The sequence below is a fragment of the Dreissena polymorpha genome, chromosome 3, assembly GCF_020536995.1.
Source record: "Dreissena polymorpha isolate Duluth1 chromosome 3, UMN_Dpol_1.0, whole genome shotgun sequence".
Classification (NCBI taxonomy): domain Eukaryota; kingdom Metazoa; phylum Mollusca; class Bivalvia; order Myida; family Dreissenidae; genus Dreissena; species Dreissena polymorpha.
Genome location: NC_068357.1, coordinates 41,338,800 through 41,344,799, shown reverse-complemented (window position 1 = coordinate 41,344,799; position 6,000 = coordinate 41,338,800).

Below are 6,000 nucleotides of genomic sequence, written 5' to 3'. Positions count from 1 at the left end.
TATAAACCTATTTGTGTATGTTAGTTTAAGAAGGCTACATTGTAAAAATGTATTGATTCATTTGCATAATATGTATAATGTGTCATTGTCTTTATGTGTAACCTTCTGTAAATAAAGCTTTTATTATTATTATTATATTATTATAATTGGATTCGAAATCAACTCTAAACAAATGCCGATAAGAATGAAAAGATGTAAACATATAGGCTATAGCCTTGTGATTGCTATTGCGCACGCGTTGATCGGTATTCCATTATAACGTAACTTCTGGTTTTCCAGCGGCCCCCTAATAGTGTCCCAAGGAAAACTTTTTTCGACGGTTACATTATTGAGAAATATTTTTTAAACCATTTTTAGCTCATCTATTTTTTGAAAAAAAATTATGAGCTATTGTCATCACCTTGGCGTCGGCGTCGGCGTTGGCGTCCGGTTAAGTTTTGCGTTTAGGTCCACTTTTCTCAGAAAGTATCAATGCTATTGCATTCAAACTTGGTACACTTACTTACTATCATGAGGGGACTAGGCAGGTAAAGTTAGATTACTCTGGCGTGCATTTTGACAGAATTATGTGCCCTTTTTATACTTAGAAAATTGAAAATTTTGGTTAAGTTTTGTGTTTAGGTCCATTTTATTCCTTAAGTATCAAAGCTATTGCTTTCATACTTGCAACACTTACTAACTATCATAAGGGGACTGTGCAGGCAAAGTTATGTAACTCTGACTGGCATTTTGACATAATTATGTGCCATTTTTATACTTAGAAAATTGAAAATTTGGTTAAGTTTTGTGTTTAGGTCCACTATATTCCTACAGTATAAAAGCTATTGCTTTCATACTTGCAACACTTATTAACTATCATAATGGGACTGTACAGGCAAAGTTATGTAACTCTGACTGGCATTTGGACGGAATTATGGGCCCTTTATACTTAGAAAATTGAAAAGTTTTGTGTTTTGGTCCACTTTACCCCTAAAGTATCATAGATATTGCTTTCATATTTGAAACACTCGCAAACTATCATAAGGGTACAGTAAAAGGACAAGTTGCATAACTCTGGTTGTAATTTTTACGGAATTATGGCCCTTTTTTGACTTAGTAACTTTGAATATATGGTTAAATTTTGTGTTTCGATCCACTTTACTTCTAAAGTATCAAGGCTATTGCTTTCAAACTTCAAATACTTTCATGCTATCATAAGGTTACTGTACCTGGCAAGTTGAATTTTACCTTGACCTTTTAATGACCTTGACTCTCAAGTTAAAATTATTAAATTTTGCTAAAATTGTTATAACTTCTTTATTTATGATAAGATTTGATTGATACTTTGACAAAACTACTCTTACCTGACAAACTACAATAGACTCCACCCAAACCATCCCCCGTGCCCTTCCCCCCCCCCGTGCCCTCCCTCCTCCCCCCCCTCCGAATCCCCCCCCCCTAATTTTTTTTTAAAGATCATCTCACAAATGACCACCACACCCTCACACTATACCCCCCCCCACCCCACCCCCAATTTTTTTTTGAAACGGTTTAAAAAACAAAAATATTTATTTTTATTATTTTATTTTTGAAATACCGTCCAACCATCGCACCCAAGAATCCCCTCCCCCCCCCCCGATTTTTTTTGTTTTGCATTTTTTATTTCGCAATTTTGGAAGATAATGTAATAAATGTCCACACCCCCACACTATACACCCCTCTTCACTCCATCCCTCCCTCCTTTGTGATTGAAATTGAGAGTCCCTTCACCTTTAAAAAGAAAATAGATGAGCGGTCTGCACCCGCAAGGCGGTGCTCTTGTTAAACCATTTTATAATTAAACAAATCTTCAATTTAATGCACTATTAAATAACCATCACAATTAGAAAACAATGTATATCACATCCCTTTTTAGTGGCGATAGAAGCGTTGTCGCAGACACACAGGAAACCATATGGACACAATTTCGTTTGATTGAGTACTTTTGATTACATGTATTTTCTTTAACATATCTAAATTGATTCTGGCACATTATGTATTGTACGGATTTATTTTATTGATATACACGAATTCTAGTGTTAAATTTTTTACATACATTAAAATAATATTAACAAATGTTATCATCAATCTACAATTACGCACATGGATAGCATCATTTACTAAACTTTTTTTATATAAATATTGCAATAAATAAATGTATGGATATTTGTTAATCATTTGATTATGTGGTTCCAAAGAACCCAATATAAATGACTCTTAAAAAGCAAGGTAAAAAAACGCAACTATTATCCTTATTAACAAGCAATAATTGTCGAGCTGAAAAAAACAACAACACTATTTCTCACTCAAATCAGATTCTGCAATATCGAACAAACATGGATTGGAGAATCAAATATTCCCTGGCGGAAATTATGAATGAATCTCCCGGCGTTGGTCTTAAAGATAAATGTTTTGAAGAGAAATTTAATTTAAAACGTGAAATCTAACAAAATGAAAACAACCGTCTTCACTGTTTACACATGTATACAATACCATATATGATTTTAATATCTTTATTTCTTTGGCCTCTCCAGAAAAACGTCCTCGAAAAGTTGACATTATTCGATATAATCGTGACAGGGGATGAGTTCAATAGTTTTGTTATATTTAAAAATAAATTGGTCTTATATATTTCATTGTTATTAACCCATTTATGTCTAGCGTCTAGAAAAAAGGCCTTGACAAGCAGCGTAGACCCAGATGTGACGCCGCATGATGCGGCGTCTCATCAGGGTCTGCGCTGTTTGCTTAAAGGAATTTATGAATCGTCTTTCCACTAACATATTGACTTTCACCGACCAGGGGATTAGGACGGAGTGACGAAGAAAACCAATCTGAGTGAATTGGACATTTATTGCAAAATGTCGTAAACTTTAACAAAAACAACTATATTTTCCTTCTACCCTGCTGGGCAAGCAAGAAAAACCGCCTTATTACATGTTAACGCAAAAAACATACATGAATGTACATAATAAAAGGCATACATAGAATCATACATGGGAAGGCGAGAAAACATGGCAAAATAAAGAGAATTATAACTGCATAAATCTGCATGACAATGTTAAAGGCCCAAGACAAAAGCACACATAGAAGTCAACATAAATGAATTTTTTTTATATGTGTATATATATTAATATATAGCGGAGGCGGAATGGAGGTATGATATTTTCCAAGCAACTTTCTGCTAACAACGTTCTCTAAGACTGCGAGAAGAGCGCTTTCCTTTGTCTGCGAAAGGACGCTAGGCGCGGGTGACGCTAACTGACACGTGACTCAGATCCCAGCGCCCGATTGGCTTATCAGTTATGCAAAGGACGCTAGGCGCGGGTGACGCTAACTGTCACGTGAACCAGATCCCAGCGCCCGATTGGCTTATCAGTTATGCAAAATTAAGCAATCAATTGGCACAATTTCCATCCGCCTTGCGTTGCCAAGTTCGATCAGGGACCTATACAAACAAAGTTTGTATAGGTCCCTGGTTCGATTCATAAAACCTTTGATGTGTGCATACAATTTTATTTCTGTAAGAAATATTCTAAATATAGAAATAAATATACTAGGAATTCCTAATTTTGGAAATAAATTGATCCAATTTAGAAGGATGGGAGAGTCCATTAGGCATAAATGGGTTAATTTCCCACCAGAGCGTCTTCGTTGTGACATACTCCGTACACAGATTGAAGCGATGATATGACGCTATTTAGCGACGACAAAATACTTTTTAAATAAATGCGAATATCACTCGCAAATTAGCTATTGCATGACATCTTGTTTAATCCTGATGATGATTTTAACACGATAAGGATATACTGATTGTTATGTATATGGCATTAAGTATAAAAATAATGTTTAAACAATTGTTCTTTGCTTTTCATTACGAGTGTATATACTGGCTAAAAATATCTGGAATTGTCATAGTACAGCCAACGTATCGCCTAATAGTATCTCCTAATAGTTTCTCCTAATAGTATCTCCTAATAGTATCTCCTTATAGTATCTCCTAATAGTATCTCCTTATAGTATCTCCTTATAGTATCTCCTCATAGTATCTCCTATCTCCTAATAGTATCTCCTAATAGTATCTCCTCAAAGTATCTCCTAATATTATCTCCTAATAGTATCTCCTAATAGTATCTCCTAATAGTATCTCCTTATAGTATCTCCTAATAGTATCTCCTAATAGTATCTCCTAATAGTATCTTCTAATATTATCTCCTAAAAGTATCTCCTAATAGTATCTCCTAATAGTATCTCCTAATAGTATCTCCTTATAGTATATCCTAATAGTATCTCCTAATAGTATCTCCTGATAGTATCTCCTAATAGTATCCCCTAATAGTATCTCCTGATAGTATCTCCTGATAGTATCTCCTAATAGTATCTCCTAGTAGTATCTCCTCATAGTATCTCCTAATATTATCTCCTAATAGTATCTCCTAATAGTATCTCCTAATAGTATCTCCTAATATTATCTCCTTATATTATCTCCTAATAGTATCTCCTAATAGTATCTCCTAATATTATCTCCTAATAGTATCTCCTAATAGTATCTCCTAATAGTATCTCCTAATATTATCTCCTAATAGTATCTCCTATTAGTATCTCCTAATAGTATCTCATAATAGTATCTCCTAATAGTATCTCCTAATAGTATCTCCTTATAGTATCTCCTTATAGTATCTCCTAATAGTATCTCCTAATAGTATCTCCTTATAGTATCTCCTTATAGTATCTCCTAATAGTATCTCCTAATAGTATCTCCTAATAGTATCTCCTTATAGTATCTCCTAATAGTATCTTCTAATAGTATCTCCTGATAGTATCTCCTGATAGTATCTCCTGATAGTATCTCCTAATAGTATCTCCTAATATTATCTCCTAATATTATCTCCTAATAGTATCTCATATTAGTATCTCCTAATAGTATCTCCTAATAGTATCTCCTAATAGTATCTCCTAAGAGTATCTCCTAAGAGTATCTCCTAATATTATCTCCTAATAGTATCTCCTAAAAGTATCTCCTAATAGTATCTCCTTATAGTATCTCCTAATAGTATCTCCTAATAGTATCTCCTAATAGTATCTCCTAATAGTATCTCCTAATAGTATCTCCTAATGTTATCTCCTAATAGTATCTCCTAATAGTATCTCCTATTAGTATCTCCTAATAGTATCTCCTAATAGTATCTCCTAATAGTATCTCCTAATAGTATCTCCTGGTAGTATCTCCTAATAGTATCTCCTATTAGTATCTCCTAATAGTATCTCCTAATAGTATCTTCTAATAGTATCTCCTGATAGTATCTCCTGATAGTATCTCCTGATAGTATCTCCTAATAGTATCTCCTAATATTATCTCCTAATAGTATCTCCTAATAGTATCTCCTAATAGTATCTCCTAATAGTATCTCCTAATAGTATCTCCTAATAGTATCTCCTAATAGTATCTCCTAATATTATCTCCTAATAGTATCTCCTAATAGTATCTCCTAATAGTATCTCCTAATATTATCTCCTAATAGTATCTCCTATTAGTATCTCCTAATAGTATCTCCTAATAGTATCTCCTAATAGTATCTCCTGGTAGTATCTCCTAATAGTATCTCCTAATAGTATCGCCTAATAGTATCTCCTAATAGTATCTCCTAATAGTATCTCCTTATAGTATCTCCTTATAGTATCTCCTAATAGTATCTCCTAATAGTATCTCCTTATAGTATCTCCTTATAGTATCTCCTAATAGTATCTCCTAATAGTATCTCCTAATAGTATCTCCTTATAGTATCTCCTTATAGTATCTCCTAATAGTATCTCCTAATAGTATCTCCTAATAGTATCTCCTTATAGTATCTCCTAATAGTATCTTCTAATAGTATCTCCTGATAGTATCTCCTGATAGTATCTCCTGATAGTATCTCCTGATAGTATCTCCTGATAGTATCTCCTAATAGTATCTCCTAATATTATCTCCTAATATTATCT